Source organism: Temnothorax americanus, unplaced genomic scaffold, assembly GCF_048541705.1.
Source record: "Temnothorax americanus isolate GAGA-0224 unplaced genomic scaffold, ASM4854170v1 Scaffold7, whole genome shotgun sequence".
NCBI classification, from domain to species: domain Eukaryota; kingdom Metazoa; phylum Arthropoda; class Insecta; order Hymenoptera; family Formicidae; genus Temnothorax; species Temnothorax americanus.
In genome coordinates this window covers 5,416,393-5,435,451 of record NW_027509792.1, presented here as the reverse complement: position 1 = coordinate 5,435,451, position 19,059 = coordinate 5,416,393, and the positions used below count along the sequence as shown (strand labels likewise).

Sequence of the window (19,059 nt, the reverse complement as noted above, 5' to 3'; positions counted from 1 at the left end):
TCATTCGACAGCCTTGTTCTATCTATAAGATAAATCCTCTTTAACAAGAATGCTCACTTCACTTTAAATATGTAGAAGCGCTACGATTATTTGACTCAAATATCTTCAGCAGAAAGACATGATTATTAAGATTAAAAGAAATGTCAGCAAAAAAACATAATACATTTCGACATGACACTACAAAATAATCCATCAAAATCCTGAAAAGTTAGAGTCACGCGCGATAATTCGTTCGTCTCACCGGGAATAACGCGGAAACTCGCGCGAACAACGAGCACGAGAATGACGTGCGGAAAGGTGAGAAGAGGCGAGTAATGCTTGGCAGCACGTGGGTACGTGGGTACCATCTATTATGGTATCCACAAAGGAGATTAATGCTATATGATTAAACAAGTATTTATTGACCGATAAAAGAAATCTTCCATTACACGTACCATATTTAGTGGATTTTTTTCACTCGCGTCCATTTTGTCCATCGGACACTCGCTGGCATAATTTATAGTGATAAATTGACCCGACTTGTGCATGGGACATTCCGGCGGCGGTTCTCCTTCGTCCCGTGAGATTCTGGCTTACAATTAGTGATTTGTTGAGACAACGGTGCTATCGCGTCAGCAGCCGATACCGACGCTGCGGTAAGAGCGTTGCCCATGTCTGATTTTCTAACAACAAAAAAAAGAAGAAAGAGATATAAAAATCTTCGTAAAAGTGTAGAGAAAAGAACAGTCATAAAGTGCGACATAGAATTTATATGACTAACGACACAGGAAATAAATAATTCAAGGCGAAAACATCAAGTTTCTATGAAATAACCTCAAAACCGACGAGGATTATGCAACGGCCTAAATTCCCTGATATCGAACGGAACATCGAGGTGTTCGTAAAAAGAATATATCTACGAAGTGCGACGGTATATTCTTCGCGATTTCTGTTGAAATTAGTAAAAGTTTTCAGCGATCTTTCCCTCCTCCAGACCTTACTTGTTACGTCGCGAACACCAGTTACGTCGTTACGTCCCAACGTTTCGACCCCCTTCTTCATTTCGCACCCACGCTCTCGTCGCTGTGACGCGATTACGTAATTCGTGATAGAAGTGAAATAAGAAATTTAAGCACGCTTAATTGACGCCGTAGATAGTTGAGCGGTGGGCGGTGGGCCAGCGGTCCAGCAGGCCCCAGGCCCCAGCAGGTGACTCGTCGTGAGTCGTGACGTCACGCTTTCGATACCTCGAGAATCGCGACCAACCCCGAGATTTCGAGAATCGCAACCAGATTATCGCGGGCATCATAGCGGCCGGAGTGTCGGAAGTCGGAGTTCGGGTTCGAAGTCGGAGACGCGTCGCGACGCGCAATTCGCGTTGTTCCGGGGATCTTTCGCGATTATCGCGCACGAAAGATTCTCCGTCGGCTGTCTCGCGTCACACTCGCGTGCCTCGATCACGTACGTATGTATACCTCGATCGTCGTTCTGCAAAAGCTCTATCGACGTTACGGTAAATCTGAAGAATAGTGGCCTCCTCACCGATTTCTAATTGCATATTTAATATGATTTTGAGGGGAAATATAATATCAGATTTCCTATCCGTTTGTTATTTTTTGCCTTAAATGTGTTGCGCGATCCAAAAGTGTCGAATTTGCAGACGGACCGACGCGGATCTACGGATGGATCGACGCCGACGACGAGCCTGTCGACCGACGACGATGACTGATTTGCTAGGGACGCTAGTTCATCGTGTACAAGGTAAGGTTAAATATTGTAAGCAGCATATATATGCAGCACGTGCCGTACCTTTTGTGGGCTGAGTCAGCGTAAGAATAAAACGGATTTGCCATCAAGGCGTTACTACCAGCATTAAATAAAGAAATATAGCCTCACTTGGCTTTCGTCCACTATGGCACATCTCTCGGGCGAGGCGCAGAGAAAAAGAGAGAGAGAGAGCGAGCCAACTGCTCGCATTCGTGCGTTAGCACTAAACTATATTACAACCGCAACGCTGAAGCATCATCGACGACGGCACCACCAGGCCGCGCCGTTTTCGCGTACACAGACACCGCCAGGCCGGGGCATGACGGATGCCTTTACGAGGCCGTGATTTATTTTATTATTGGCGGTCGAGGGCGTTATAATCCTCGACTGGGAAATGAAGCGATTCACGAAGAGTGCCCCGGTCGGCCGGGCGCTCCTCTCTCGGTTCCCTCTCGCCGCTCGCGCGTATAGCGGCGGAAATTCGATCGAAGCGCGAACACCCCGCTTTATGGATCGCGCCGTCTCGCTCGCGTGTTTACGGCCGCGAATCGAAATTACTCTTCTCGTAAAAAAACGCCCGTATTCGCGGCCCGAGACTCTTTCGGAAAAGGGCTCTTTTAGGTATCGCGAGTCGCAGCCGACAGCTTTTTTGTCGCTTGCTCTAAACTCTAAAACGAAGTAACTGTTTCTCACGGCTATTTGCGCGCCCGAGAGCGCCACAGCTTAAATTCTCCTTCTCTCTTCCACATTTCACGGGGTCGTTGCGCACGTCTGATGCTTGTTTATAAAACGCCCCCTCGTTCTCTGCAGTATCCATTTGTGAGAATTCGATCGACGTTTTACCGTTTACTGCGACTTCAAATTCCCGCGTCTTACGATGAGGAAAGAAGCGACTCGCGTCGTTGAGATAAATTAAAAACTCCTCGCGTAACTTCGAACGATCGATGGTACCGAAGTACCCGCGTACCCCGGGGGAAGTATAAAAAGCGCGGAAGTGGAAGATATCGGCAAAAAGGATAAAGTGCGGGAGAAATGGAAAAGATAGGATAAGAACTGCAGGTTTATAAAGTTCGCGAGCAACTCTTGTATGGAATATAAAATAGAATTACAGTTTTTTGGCCAGATAAATACGCCACATTTTTTATAAATCATAACAAAACGGATCGACTACGACGTTAATCCACGTTCATAAGTGAGAGAAAAATGAATGAGATGAACTTTACTTTTTTACTAAACACTTTTTTTCGTATCTATCTGCAACGAGATCAAGGCGTATGTATTATGAAACTTTTCAGAATGGATTCCCATCGGAATTGTTCAGTTATTTCTTAGATTTCTATTGTCTTCTCTAGGGAAAATGGAATAATTCCGATCGGAATCCATTCCGAAAAGTTCCATAATACGTGCCCAAATAACACAAATCAAAGTTAGGCAGAGGCTTAAAATAATTTTACGTTCAATACTATATTAATTGCCCCTACAATAAAATCTATGCATTGTTAATTCAGTTTTGCTCCACAGAGATAGTCATCGCAGTTGAATATAGTTCGAATTGTAGCTAAAGCGCTAAGGTTTTATAAGAGCTGATGTGAAACACGCAATTCGATTTTTCGTTGAATTCAACGAATTTTCTCTGAGATTACGATACGTAGTATACATATACTGATAACGATCGAAACAAGAAGAGAAAGTTGAATTAATTTTGCCCGCTCTTTTATAGGTGTCCCCGAACGTTTTCCTGAACGTTCGGCAAAATTATTAGATCAAATATTGTTGTACAAAATTTATTTCGTTGATGTAACCGCGGTCACGAGAAATCACAATTCAGTTGCAGCTTATTTAAAAAGTCTTAAGGTTTTCTTTTTTTTTTTTTTTTTTTTAGTAAATAAGCGGTGACGTCTGAGAACGACTCTCATTATAAAAATTGAACGAGCACGAACAATAAGCATCGACGGAATGTAAGCGTGAAAAAGATTAAAGAAAGTGTATAAAAGATGACGGAAGAGGGAGGGCGAAAAAGGAGTGCCCGGACATAAGATGAAGAGCAATCGCGTCGTTTTCGCGCGGTGACGATTCGACAAGGGAAAGAAAGTCGGAAGGCTAAGGGAAAACTCGTATTTGGATATTGCGGGGGCGAGAATGGTGAAAAAGTACGCGGGCGCGCGTTGCTAATGGTAGAGATGGAGACGCGTGAGCATCCTGGCCGCGATTCTTTCAAGATCCTTCGGTTCCTCGTTTTAATTTTCTTCGCGGCTTGATTTCACCCTCATTCCGATCTCGACACCAACCCGAAGTATCAACCCCCCCCCCCCCCCCCAAGAGCGGAGCAGCCGCGGAGGTTTCTGACTGCGACGGGACCCACCCCAACGTCGTCTCTCAAGAAGTGTAAAGTCTCGGCACCCTCGGCTTAAAAAATTGATCCGATATCCCGCCGTGTTGGCCCCGCAATCCCATGGGGACTGAAAGGGACAATGCCGCGAGACGAAATACGAAGAAGGGAGGAGGGGTTCGTGTCGACGAGAGAAGGAGAAAGCGAAAGAGAGAAAGAGACAGGACACGCGGAGTAAAAAGTGGGACGGGAAGGGTACCAACGAGAAGACTAGGAGGGATGGTCCTGCAGTGATTATATCCGACAACCACCCTGAAAAACTTCGAGGCACCTCGTTCTTTCCTCATCCCCTCATCGTGTCGTCGGTCTTCCATCAGGGCACGAATAAAAATGCTTTAAGCAATCCCTCTTCTTTGGATGCGATACTTATATTTAGCACGATATGATGTTCTTTACACCGTCTCTCGAGTGAAAGGCATCACTGTAGAACACCCAAATTCTTGCAACACGAGTATAATTCTTCAAGAAATAATATTCTTTCAAACAAAGAATAAAGAGAAGTTTCGGATTATAAAAGCATAGAAATAAGAAATCATCATGTGGAATTCTTATCCTTTTCCTTAAATATATTATTATAAAGTATTGATTAATACAGTTATTTTCAAGCACGTAAAAAAAATATGAGTTAAATGAAAGAAAGAAATTCTATTGTGTAACATTAATAACTTTATATTACGTATAACTATGCAGAGAAATATTTAGCAGAATTAGTACGCCGATTGAAGCCACGAAGACCGCGACCGGGTTATTAAAATCAGTGCAGTATCACTGCAATCTACGGCGCAAAGGAACGAGAAGGGTTAAACGACGACGATATCCGGGCGATATTATGGATAGTAACGTTAATATCGGCAGTATTCGGCAGAGTTACGATCGCGCCGTCCTCGAAGTCGCACATGAGAGGAGCTCTTCCTCGAACTTAGCCCTGGGGACATTATGCAATATCCTACCTACTCCAGAATTCTCTCTCGACTATCGACAACGACGTCCACCGCCACCGGTACAACGGCGACATCGTCTCATCCGGCTCGGATCCACCTTAAGTGCTCTCGAACAGGCGCTGAAATCCGAAGTCGGGTCCCTGCAACGCGAGCCAGCTCGATATCGTCCGAATTTCCGTTCGGCAAGACGACGGCGTACCCCCGGTCATACTTGCACGATGGCTCGACATTGTACAAGGGAGGGACATAGTTGTCGTCCCCTCTCGCCCCGCGGTCGCGCTTTAATACCGGTCGAAGCGAGAAGCCGGCTAGACGGACAAGGAGGATTTCGCGGAGGGATGAAAGGGAGGAGCATTAAAGGAACTCGATACGACGCGAGCGTCGTGCTCGAGGCACTTGGGTCGGTAACCCTGGTCGCCTCTGAATGATACTAACCTAACCCAAGGAAGTAATATCGTCGTCCTGGCCGCTCGTCTAGATTGCCGTCGTCGACTCGTAAGTTACGTACGTTGCGTAAAAGCATCGCCCGCGAAGGACGGAGGAACGAAACTTGGATGTGTTTCGAGTCGCGGAGAACGGGAGTTCGCGAATCACGTTACGAATATGCACGCACACGCGGGAGAAGAGAATGAGAGGAGAAGGTCGATATCTCTTTCTTTCTTTCTTTATGTTTCTCCAGTAGGTGGTCGTTCCCCGGACGGTCGACGATATTCGGAGAACTGGGAAATTAAAATAGAGCCCGTGGAAAGAAAGTTGCGAGAGAAAGAGAGCTCGCTCGCCGCCGCGCGTTTGTGTACTCTGAATTTTATTGTGTCGCGGAAGAGAGAAGCGGCGGCGTCAAATAACGCTGAACGACGCGGGAGAGATTTTTGACCTAAATGTTGAAGACGACCTGACCGTTGGCGTTGGCAAGATCAAATTTCTGTTACTTCAGAAAATAGCTCGTGGAAAATCCATTCCGATATATGGAAGACGAATCAATTTCTTACCTTCGAGAATCTTTCTTACCTTTCTTACCTTGAAATATAAGTTTAGTGTTCGAACTTTTTTGTTTCAGATTATAATCGATACCGTGTGACAAAGTACGCGCGCTGCGTCGCGAGATTAATACCGGGAGTGCCGTGCAAAGTGTCGCGCGATCATAAGTAACAATATTGCTGATTTTCGCGCGTGAACGTCGCCGGCGCATCGCCTCGCGAGATCAATACCGGGAGTGCCGTGAAAAGTTTCGCGCGATCATAAGAGACGATATCGTTGATTTTCGCGTGAACGTCGCCGCGTCGCGTTGCGAGTCGTGAGTGAGTGCATGTGCCGACGGAGATGCGACAACGGAGCAACGGAGGAGAATCGAGGAGAGGAGGACGAGGCCTGGGAGGCATCGGGCGACAGCGGGGCAACCGTGGAGTAAGTAATTGTTATTCGTTTGTTATATTAGCTTAGAAGCAACGCGTGTTGATGCCTTACCATTTGCGTGCTCTTTTATTTATTTCTACTCTCTATGACTGTATCCCCACTAAGCATCGCGATAAATTAAATTAAAAATTAAAAAATATTTTGCTGTCCTGTGGCGGATTCCGTCACTTTCTCGAGCGCGACTTGATTCGCTTACGTGATACTCGTTACTCGTTCAAGGTTTGACTCCGGCGCAATTTCGCAATTTCCGAGTTCGATCTCCGACATATGCGAGATACGCGAGAAGAAATTACGTCGCGAACTCTCTCTCTCTCTCTCTCTCTATTCGCACGGTCGTTCGTATATTACTTGCACGATTTTTCGCGAATTAATTATGCGAACGAGTCAATGCGGAAATATGCAGCCGCGATTGTTTCTTGCATTAAAATCAGATATCTGTTAAAATAACATTTTCAAAATTTAACGGGCGCGATAATTCATTATTTCTAGTATCGATTATCTTGGACACGCTGCTTTAATGTAGAAATATTTTTCTGTTACAGATCAACGCAGGGTTACAACGTTACAACTCCGCTGTTGCGCATCGGCCGGTGAGTAATTTTTTTTATTTCATTTGTAATATATGTATATATTTATTAGTGATACACGTGTTGAGAGACGCGCAGATAAAAAACAGTCGAATAGAAATTTTCCGGCGAATTATTCAGATAATAACATTTAAATGAGACGTAACGCATACATAGGGCACGAAAAATTATTAGTGTTCCTTAATAATAGAGAAGACATTTTGACAAAGAGTATGAGGAGATTCCAACTTTTCTTTTCACATTCCTTTCTGTCGCAATCGCCCAAGTGTCACAATGGGAAGATAGATTCAAGGGTCCTCCTTGCAAATCGAGCGATTCCGCGTGTACGCGAGAACGAAGAGGAAACGAAGCGAATCGGGAAGAGACGCGACAATATAGAAGAAAGACCGACTGGCGCCACTTGGTCAAACACATTCACCTTAACTTTTACTTAGCACCTTATTTCCATACGATTGCAAAACCTGACGAACGCGCGTTTTTATCCTGATAGGTAGGCGTGTATGTACGTGTTGCGCGTCGCGTTCTAAGTCGGAGGCATGCATAAACGTCGGGGATTTGTTCGTAGACGACAGCAGATCTTTTCCCCTTCTCAACCTCTCTTCCCGCGGTCTTTTCCCGCGCGGTGTATTCCCGTTTTGCCCGTCTCGGCACAATGGCATGTAATAAATCACGGTGACGGCCTAGCGTGTAATTATAGAAATATTTTTATCTAATCGTAATTATGTGCGTCCGCCTACTCGTCGGCAATGTTGCAACGAGCGCTTGTAAAGCAATCGCGCGCGCCTCCTGGTCCTACCTGGTTGATCCAGCTTGATCTATCGATCGTGTTCGTAAGGTCATCGCCGTCATCGACTGCCTTACAAGCGCAACAAACTGTATCGGCTATCTATCTCTTTCATCCGCATAATATCTGTTGAGCGTGGAGAACAGACACCTCTTGCGTTAGACAAACAAAAATAAAATCTATGTCATTACGTTAGTAATAGCATGCAAGTAGGTTAATTGACTTGGCAAGGCGCGAACCAATACTCTGACGATTGCTCTTATGTATTCGTGTACGCAGGCGATAATACATATATTTGCGGATAGGCCATTTGGACCGACATATTGACGCTAACGTCGTTATCCCGGGTTTGCAGCTCAGGATGATTCTGTAAAATACGATCTGGATGGACAGGCAAGAAGATCTAATTAAGCGAGTATCCTAAAAACGCTATCCCGCCCTCGTACCCTCCTCGGCAACAATGCCTTATTATATCAACCGAAATGAAATGGCGCGGACATAAAAAGAAAAGCATAATTACTGTATAGGGGTTGCTATGGAACGACCCCTGCGTTACAGTATACCAGAAGTGCCCCACGGGACACCGGCGGGATTAGGGAGGGGTACGATGCCAGGCGGGGCTACCAATAAGAAAAATCGTTTAATTTAATAACCCATCAAAAATATTTTCATCGCTCGCTGACGGGAGAGCGTGGACGCTCGTGGAAAAACGGACGACTTATCAACGAGAGAAAGAGAGGGGGGGCAGAGGGGCAGGGGAAAAGAGAAAAGGAAAGGGAGAGGAGCGGAGAGTCCGGGCGGTTAATGCAAGCTGCCTTAAGCTCTTAACGACGGCCAATTATTTCCGTTAAGACGACCACTCGACGAGTAGCTGCTAACGAGACGTACCTACCTTCGAGACATTATTCCTTCGTTTTCGTGCCTTAACGATGAATCCTGTAGTTCGCGGAAGGGAACGAATGAGAAAAAGTCGAGGTAGTATTTACATAGTCCCTCGAAATAAGGACGCGCGAATTATACGTGACAAGCTGAGAAGTACGTCTTGGAGAGTAGCGTGTCTATTGGTCGGCAAAATGGCGTGCGATAACGACGTAGACAATTCGAGTGACGTTTCCACGGGCCGGAGTCGAGTCTCGAGAGCGGCGTATCGCGCGTTATCGTTTGAATCGCGCGAGCCTCGACGGAGAAGATAATCTCTTTCTAGTACCAATTAATTTAAAAATTAATTACCATTTCGCGAGTGGCCCAATTAAAATGGCACAATGAGGTGGTCGAAGCTGAGACGCGTCGAAATCGATGTCGTAGACGCGAGCAAAGTTGGAAAAAAATCGGAAAATAAAGACGGAAGAACGAGGAAAATCCTAGGGCACGGTTAATGAACTGATTTAGAATTTTCTCGCGGTCTGGTGATAAGAAGCCGACGCTTTTAAAATCCGAAATAATCCTTATAATTATCAAATCCCGGCACTCTATAGAGCATCCTCGAAACGATCCTGACTCCTCATTACCAGCACCGTCGCGGCATCAAAAGGACCTCTTTCTTACCCGCCTCGTGCCCTCTGTCTCCTTATTCGTTTGTACGGTGGAAAAGAAAGTCGTAAAAGGGCCGCATCGGAGATGAACGCGAGCGACAAATTGAGACAAGTCCGCGGAAACGGGCGTAACGACGATTACGATGACGAGGACAAAGGCGGAGCGACCGCTAACCGCCGCGCTAAGGATAGATCCGCGTGAAAAATATGAGAAAGAGAAAGAGTTAATAGTAACGAGCACTATCAAGACAAACGGCCAGACTTTCGGACGAGTTTTCAGACGAAGCGCGGTGGGAGAATGGAGCGGACGGAAGCGTTAATTACTAAGGTTTACGAATTCTCGGGAGGAGAGGATAAATTAATATGCTAATTTTTTTCCGCCGCATCCGCTTCCTCGAACTTTAGCAGACTTTTACGATTTCTGATGATTTTGTACAACATTTTTCGCGTCGATATCTACCTGTCGCTCTCGCGTTTAAATGCAGACTTCACTTGAATGCAGACGTATTAGACCAAAAACAATTAATGTGTAACGATGAAACTCAATTTCAAATATTATTTTAAAATAATCTTTGGATTAAACTTTTTTTTAACGAAATCTCTTAATATTATAACTCAATCGTTAATCTCGAGTCGAGCGATGGATCAATTTATAATACACGTGCAGAGACCGACTAGATTAGCGACTCGGCTGAGTTAACGGTCAACCGTAATATCACGTTGAGTAAATAGCAAGGAATCAGACGTAAATGCGATATATAAACGCCGACTGGCGGCTTCATCCAGTTCACTTTTTAGCCTCCCGCGAGCGGCCAACGCTATCTATTGTTTCTGCCGTACACCCGCATATCCAGCGCGATATATCTTTTCGACCCTCTTATTGCTGGGGGTAGTTTGTCATGTTAATTTCGCGAGAGTCGCGCGAGGGTGGCTGAGCTGGGCTTTTAACGCGCTGCCACCGTCCCAACGGCAGGCGGGCGTCGGTTCCTCCGTTTCTACCGTCCGCCTCCATTCGTCCAAGCCGTTGCCGCCGCGCAGCGAGATGCAAATCTGCCCAACGCCGATGAAAGGGTTAACTGAACTGCCGGCCATTAATATGCTAATAGTTTTCGAGTCTCGCGATTCCGGCTTATGAGAGTGATTATCGCCGCGTAATGACCCAGAAACGCTTTTTCCGGGAGGGTACTTCCACCCCTCCTCCTCCCCCGAAAGCGTGCATCCACACCTATATATATATTACTCGCCCGAATCGCCGTTACGCGGTTTTCCAATGCGATGGTTTATGAGCCGCTTTGAACCGCACGACGCGTGACGCGGATTACTATTTCGGATATTCCCTGGGAGAATGATCGTCTATAAGTAGACGGGTTTCTTGAAAAGATCAATTAGAATTAATCTCGTGTCCGTCACGTTTTGTTAGCGAATCAAATATTTTCATATTATTTACGATCTGGAGCACGCTGTCAACTGACCACCATTATGCCCAAGACAGATGCGGGTAGCGATAAAGATCCATTGAACGTCGGACACGTGACATCGCACGCACGCGTGACGCTATACATCACAATGGCGCGCATTCTAAACGTTACAAAATAACGTTCGGAGAGGCGATTTCCTACGAGCACCCATGTTGCACTCGGCTGACCTCGTTATCGCGCCTATAAAATTTCACGATCGATTAAAAAGATATGGCCCTTTGAGAGTTTCAAGTCTTTCTCTCTGTCTATATATACAATATTTCTCTCATCTTTATCGCGAGAGAACGCCAGGAGCTTTAACATCCGGCCGTAAAAAAAGGCGCCGCGAACGATCGAGCGTGTCGAGGTGTGCCGTAATGCATGGACAAACTGTTCGGCGCAGCTCCGCAAAATATCCACATCGGCTCGCGACCGATACGTGATCTCGTTACAGCGACGACTTAAAACTCCGCCATCGACACTGCAATTCCGTCAGCGTGGCGCCCGGGATCGGCGGTGGGCAACGAGCGATGAAAAAGATCCTCTCCCACCCGAGTTTAAGCCCTCTTCTCTCCCTTCCTCTTTTTTATCCACTCTTTTTTTTATATACGCAGGCGGCGCGAAAGCGATTTACACTCGGCCACCACCGGTGTCGATCTTCGGGGGTGTCGATCTTGAAAACTCGTAAAGCCGAATGAGATTCACGCACTAATCCGACAGATGATTAAACCTTGGTTTACTGCCGCGTTGGCGTTACGATGTTGCGAGAGGGGGTTGTGAGAGGGAGGGGGGTGCACGAAGGGCGCAATCGGAATTTCTCAGCGTGCGTGCTCCTCCATCAGTCGCGTTACCAGCGATAGCTTGTGCGCTCCATCGATCGCCCATCGTGCACGAGAGATTAGGCACGTACCTACTGGTTAACCAATTGTTGTAAATTATAGCCGCCAGCGTCGTCAGAGTATTGGAATCCTAAGCATTCGGAAAAACGTTCTTTGTGATAATATAGTAATTTTGCGATTTTTCCTAGCTTTATACACAACATATAAGTAGCCATTTGGAAAAATTTCTTTCGTGCACAATGATAATTTTGTCATGTTAATTGATTACTTATTCAGACGATTGTTTATACGGTACATTTTTATTATAACTGGACGCGTACGAATTTAATTATAAATGATTCGCTCGTGAATACGCGATTCTGCATTTTCGCGTCGAAATTTCACATCGTAACGCGCAATAATCGCTGCGAGAGGACAAAGCGTCGTGCGATCACCGCGATTTCGCAAGGTATGAATACTGAAATAGACTCTGCGAATGCGATGATGGTGGAACGTAAAGCACGGTACGGCACATAAGTTGCCTATCTTCTCTCGACACTCGGTACCAGCTTTATGCGTTGGTCATAAACACGAATTAATTTCAATCGTTCTATGCGCGCACCTACGTAAACACGTGTGCGGCGCGGCGCGTGTACGTGTTGCCGGCGTGCGCGTGTATAGGTGCACGAGGGGAGGCCAAACATAAAACAATAATGGCGAAACATAAACGACAGAGCACTTAACACTTGGCACTTAAACAACTGGCAAATTGCTCCCTTGTCAGTCCGGCCTTAACTGAGAATTTAGGTGCCGGAACTTGACGAACGACCACGTCCTAAATCGAAATAATCATCCGACGAATCGCCTATTGTCTTCGTCTCTAGCCCCGGTGTGGTCAATCTTCAGGACAAATATCCCCGAAACAATAAACCACAAAACGGTAAATCTCGCACGATGCTAACGCGTATCCAATTTCTCCACATGATCAGTTTCGACCGTTGTTTTCACACAGTTACATATTGATGAAAAGTACATATAAATACAAATAGGAAAAGATATTTGCGAGATAGTATTACTATGTATTTCAAAACAAAACTTTTAAATAAATGCATGATACGAAATGTGAATGAGAAAAAATACAAATTGTCGATAAGTTCTTGGTAAATCGTGGATTCATACATGCTTGTGTAATTAATTAAAAAATGTATGGGGTCGAGGGTCACGAGGAATCCTATTGGGAGAAATCTGTTCGATAAATTTATCTCTTTTTACAAGACGTAATGAAAGTCAAATAGCGGTCTGGGCACCCCGCGCAGTTTAAAACGTTTTCCAGGATAGTGAGGGGTGCGGGTGACGAAGGGAGAAAAATGGGGGCAGAGAGGGGCATATGGTGTGTCGTCGCCCTTGGTACGTATGTACGATGGCCCCCACGGAAACTAGCACCCTTATTATCACCAGAGAAGCCGAATTGTCGGTGGGGTGTGGGGTGTGGAGCCGCTTTTTAATTTTACAATATCCCCATAAAATATTCGCCATAACAGTAAAAGTAGACGAAGGCTAAGCCGTGATTTGCGAGCGAGCGATATTGCGGTGCCCCTTTCCCCCTCGACTTGATCCTGTCGTTTCGTACGTTTCGCCTCTTTGCGCGACGAAAGAGATCTCGCGACAAGGACTTAACTAACGACGGATATCTGCCGTTCAATGAGGGGACATCGCGGCCGTTCTATGGGATTTAAGTGTACATCGTCGTGAAGTCTGAAATCCAGATCTAGACTCGGGGACAAATGGCAGAATCTTTCCGTCGGATTACGGAAAGCGCGAAATGGCCCAGGCCAACTGATCAAACAGACTCGGTGCTGTCGATTAAGATGTTTGCACAGCCACGCCTTCGCAGATTTCTGTCTCGCGATAAAGTACATAACTTCGGAGCCGCGTATAAACCATATTGCTATCTTCGTTCGAGCGAGGAGTGCGCTTTTCGTATCTGTTTAAAGTCCGTTTATCAATTGATATTTAGACTCGCGTTTTCGACCACATCGAGACTTCATAATATTTTTCTCAGACGCAATAACCCTATAGAGCTTCGACTTTTTCGTAAAACAGGCAGCTCGTTAGAAGCCATCGTGTCGGGATAACGAAACAATCTCCATAATCACGAGGCAGAGGCATAAAGATGCAGCGACAACGAAAAATCTATAGGAAGGCATAAACGGGAGGCTCGTAAAATCTAAGCTCTCGCGCGCGCGCGAGCAACCTCCGAATCTTCCGGTATTATCGACAATGGACTAGTCGCGCCCGTCGATACGGTATCGGTGTCGGACGGGGCGAGACTCTACGTAATGTCCGTACGAACCGGTCATTACGCGATGGATGCTCAACGGCGAAACCGTTTGGCGAGAGCGAGCGAGCGGGCGAGCGACGAGTAAACCGTTTTCCAGACGCGCATTACGCGGACGGCTCCGCCGCGCTCGAACGAGGAAATAAAACAAACCGGAGTTTTGTGGCATACGATAGCACTACTCCACTACAACCGTACACGTACGCGTTACGTATACGCGTATGTGCGCAGCTAGGTACCGCTCCGATAAATGCACGAGATAACGGTACGAAGGTATATCATTATCTTGTACGGCGGTAAAACTTTCTGCCTCGGGCACCGTACACCATTCGGACGCAACCCCGCCGGGCAGCAGGGAAAGGCTGGCCGTGAATTTTTAATTTTTATTGTCCCGGGAACGACAAATCCACTCCGGATCCGAGATCCGAAGGATCGATAAAGGACAATCCCACTGCGAGCGCGTGCTTTTATTGCCGGATGGATCGCGCGATTCCGCCGCGAGGATGCATTTTCGAGAGGTCATAACCCGGCGGAAAAGGGCGGAAAACGATCGTTAATTTTTCATTCCTATCTTCGCGCGGTTATTGTATAGAGCGCACGGCGAAAGATGTTCCTCCATAGATATGAAATGATTGCTTCATCGCTAAAATCAATTCTTTTTAGCTCAATTGCATTCGAAGAAATCAAATTAAAACGAAAAGAATTAATAAAAGTCGTCAATTATATATAAACACATCACACACAAATAATATATACTTTTTTAAGTCTCGACTTCAATTTCCAATGTATGCTATATATATATATGTATTGACTAAACATAACGGATACTGGCTCATTCGTAAGCAAGCATTTGCATCAAATTGGTCTTTAAAGAAAGAAAAGTATTTTATTTTTTTATTTTTATTTAACGGTAATGTGTGGTATGTCACAAAGCGTAGCATTTACGAGACACGTCGGTCGCACGGCAACTCCTGGGCGATCGGGGGACGATTGATGATCCCGGATGAGTGACGAGAGACGGATCGCCTCGTCGAGATACCACGGGGGAGGCTTAAACGAGTATTTATGTCCGTAAACGAAGGGAAGAGTTAGCGCCGCGTACCGCTGGAAAATAAATAACGTCGCGGGCACGCGGGGACGAGAAAATCCTGCGGCGCTTGCGTGTTCTCCAATGGTACGCAGTGTGTAAAATCTTTCTGCGTCGTGTCAGAGATTAGAGGAAGCGTACACGCGAAGCGGAGATGTACGAGCCGAGAATATACGCGGGTACGCGACTGCTAAAAATAATTACTCGCAATTTTGTACACAGTGTCACGTTTGCAAATTAAATTTTATTTCATTATGTTTTTCAATTAAAGTCACGATAGATTTAGTGTCGTAAACGCAAGATCAAACGAAGTAAGCGAACATATTCATTACATCGTGATTATCCGCAAGATTGAATTTAACTCTATTCTGCGAAAGATGTTCTTCGGATACTGCAACAATGAGGCTGTTATACGGTAAAGTTTGATGGACACGGAGCTTCGTACGCTACACAGCACACAATATTTTCGTCGCGATCGTCGGTGTGCATTAGCCCCCCCCCTCCTCCCCCAATAATCACGAGGGACTTTCGTTTCCGCGTAAGCATTATGCACGTGGACGTCATTAAAAGCCAGGCTTTAAAACAACCTCTTACGCTTTACGACTTTCTGCGAGCGAGCGTGTGTTTCTCCTCGCGTAATGGTTCCTCGTGGAAGCGCGCGCGCGCGCGCTCGCGCGTTAGAAGCCGAACAAAAATTGACTGCCCGTCAGAAATACCGCTTCGTCTAGATCGACGCAGATCGCTAAACTACGCGTACAAATTGGCGAAAAATTACCGGGCACGTTTGTTGGAGTTAGACATGCGCGCCGTTATCAACGGTGTGATCGCGCAGTCGTCTACAGTTTATGAAACAAGATTGCACGCGATAATTGTGCGAATAATGAGGGATATGGTCAGTCAAATTTATCACCCCTCTTAATCGAACCCCACTTTTTCGGTAACTTTATATTCTGCCCTGTCAAACTTGCATTCTATGAGGGCAATCCCGGGAGTATTTGGACGAAGAAGAAACATTACCGAAATCCCTGGAGTCCGCAATTAGCTATTTCGCATTCTGCGCATCACGTAACCCGATTAACCGCATTAAATCATCAAGTCGTCAGCAAAAATTTTCGGGAGGGTTTAAGACGGAACTCGGGGATTCTCCCACCTTGAGAGAGTAACGAGAGGGTAATCATAATTCCTTGGCCGGGCGCCAGCCAAAAAGACAATATTAATTACACTCTTATAATAACCAGATGCACTCCGTACGAAGCCTCCTTCTCCATCTCTTATTTCTCTCTCCTTCCTCCTCTCTTGACGCCAATATAAATGGTATTCATCAGCGGAGCGCGAGCGCATTATAAACCATATATAAGATTCCATCAGCATATATCTCCCAGAGTATAACCCACGGAGTGGGGACCTCGAGGGATTAAAAGGCGGGGTGGTATGGGGGACCGACGAATGGGGGAGGCCTATTAACGAGTACATTAAAACGTATAAACCTCGCGATGTTCCCCGAAACGAGTCAGTCGCTGCAGTGTATTCTCCCGCCAGTAATTTACGAGGTACCGGAGACCTCTCTCTCCTCTCTCACCCTCCCCCTTTTTCCCCGCTCTTTCGCCGTCTTCTATACCCGCCGGTTCCTTTCGTTCTGTCCATTTTTTATTGTTCTCCCGGTTGCCCCCGGCTTCCGACTTCTGGTTAGGCGCTCGTTGAACGCCTCCACCCTCTCCTCTTGCGAATCTCTTCAGTAAGGCGGTCGGTCGCCCGTTCGCTTTATTCCGTCGCTCATTCGACTTCCTCAGTGCGCTCGGCGAAAGAATTCGGGAGCTTTAACGATTCTCCGACTGGCAAACGAGACCGGCTTATTGCGCGGGCTTAAAGGATGATTTCCTGCGCGTGATTTTCAGGAGCAAAAGGATCAGACGATGCTTTTCGTTCTCCCACCCTCTCGAGCGGCGTTTATTTCATTTCGTCGAACCGCTGGGAGCGTTAAGCCACTTTTTTTCTTTTGCTCTTTAGTTATTTATTATGTTATTAGTACACGTAATGACGTTTAATGAATATATATGTAAATCTCTTATTAAAAATAATGGTTATATTTCTACAAGCCTAGTGAATTGAACATAACTTTGTATTGTGCATATCTTTCTGTATCTTAGTCAATTAGTTTTTTTTTTGTTTCGAGCAAGCAACTGTGAAAAAGCAACTGTGTTTCACGCGACAAACTGATCGTAATCAACAGACTGATCGGGAGAATTGGATTGCATTTTGTTTTTTGATTGATCGATCGGGCCATGAGGTGCACGATAATCTAACTTAATTAATCGATAAAGCGGACATAGAGCGGATGCGAGCGGAGGGATATCGCCCTGGTGGCGATGGCGGCGACCGCGAAAGGCACCTCGACAAATCGCCGATCAGATAGAGAGAGGCGGCTACAGCGGGCTTGCAGTTTTATAACACGGTGGCGTAACCGCAGCGAGACGGTGGGACACCTGCGCGGTCCCACACCGATGCGGATCTGCCGTGAGCGCAACCGGTCGTAATGGTGATTTAATTCCTAGCACGTGAGATCGTCGTCGTAGATGCCGTGCTTTTTAGGTGGCTTAATGGCCACTTGACACACACACACACACACACAACACACGCTCTCGGGGGTGAGGGTGTCAAAACCCGCGCAGGTGCTCTCGGGATACGTGCAATGACACGTCAAACACGCCCGCCCGTCGTTTTGTCGAACGAAATTAGCGTAGCGATGACTTTTCCAAGCCGCATGCACCGCGTACAAAGATTGATATCTAAATAAAACATATGAGTTTGGTAGAATTTAGGGTGTTCTCGAGGGTGACCGTATGTACCGAATTAATCTTATGAAGTTTAATTCGCGATTCGCCGGTTTTATTCTTCCCATATATACGCGTGGGGTTGTTCCGACAGGAACAAAACATAAATCAATGACAATCGGTACCAATATTTCGTCGGATATGATTTACGCTTAGCTGGAATTAAACCAGTACGAATCACTCTGTGAAGTTAAATACAATTAACGAGGTTATTATTTTTAAGTATGCAAACTTGATGACGAATTGGTAATGAATAAAATTTCGTCTTTTTCATTCTCAAAATTTTAAAGTTATTTCCAGATTGTTTTAAGCGCTAGAGATCATCATTGTATCGCTTCCGAACAAATTTCTAACTTGCCCAACCTTACGTGTATATTTATTACACGATTCCATTTAAATTTGTTTCATCATTACGATCGTTCGGGTCCTTAATTGTGCCCTTCGAGCGGAATTCAATTACATCTCGTCCCTCTGTCGCTCGCCCGTCATATTTCACGCTCCAAACAGCCGCCGGATACGAGAAGCCTAAAAAAAAAAAAAAAAAATTCAACGAGAGACGAAAAAATTGTTAGGCACCGGACGATTTCGCGGAGGAAAGTGATGAGTGATACGCGGCAATATCCACCCTTACCCATCGGGCAGAAATTCACTTGCCGAGGAAATTAAAAACAGTCATCCAGCGCCGAGCCCGCTAATGGCGGGCATCGTTCATGTCAATATGGGCCATTGCCCGTATTACCATATTACGCTTAGGAAAGCACCGGCGGTGGCGCGTATTCTATTCGGCGGGTATTGCTTATAAATACCGGCAATTACAAAACAGGGTGGCTTCTCTTTCGCGCGCCCCTCCCACGTACTCTCTTTCTTTCTCTCGATGTAGGATGGAAACTCGATTATATATAGTACGCACTCGGCGTTCCCTCTCGCAATCTCGTTAACGCGCGTGCAAGCTTATCTGAACGAGCTTTTATTTTATTCCTCGCCGTACACATCCTCGCGTCCATCGACGATCTCCATCGTTCGCGGCCTTAAACCGCCATGTGCGCGATTAAACTCTGAGAACCGCTATTACATTAAATCATGTTTATCATATTAAAAATAACGCATAACACTATTTACGGAAATCAAACGCGGTA

The 19,059-nt window shown here is 45.9% G+C and overlaps 2 long non-coding RNA genes across 2 annotated transcripts in view; one reads left to right on the top strand and one right to left on the bottom strand.

Moving 5' to 3' along the window:
• Positions 1 to 380: 380 nt before the first annotated feature.
• On the bottom strand, positions 381 to 1,172 carry LOC143906182 (uncharacterized). Its single transcript, XR_013259458.1, has 2 exons — positions 981 to 1,172; positions 381 to 662 (listed from the first exon to the last, which is right to left on the bottom strand). It is a non-coding gene; the product is annotated as an uncharacterized LOC143906182 (long non-coding RNA).
• Positions 1,173 to 1,646: 474 nt separating this feature from the next.
• The window catches only part of LOC143905943 (uncharacterized), a 63,192-nt gene continuing 45,779 nt past the window's right edge, over positions 1,647 to 19,059 (top strand). Inside the window, exons 1-3 of the long non-coding RNA XR_013259386.1 lie at positions 1,647 to 1,740; positions 6,134 to 6,480; positions 7,032 to 7,079. This is a non-coding gene — a long non-coding RNA (uncharacterized LOC143905943). The remainder of the gene's footprint in view (positions 1,741 to 6,133; positions 6,481 to 7,031; positions 7,080 to 19,059) is intronic.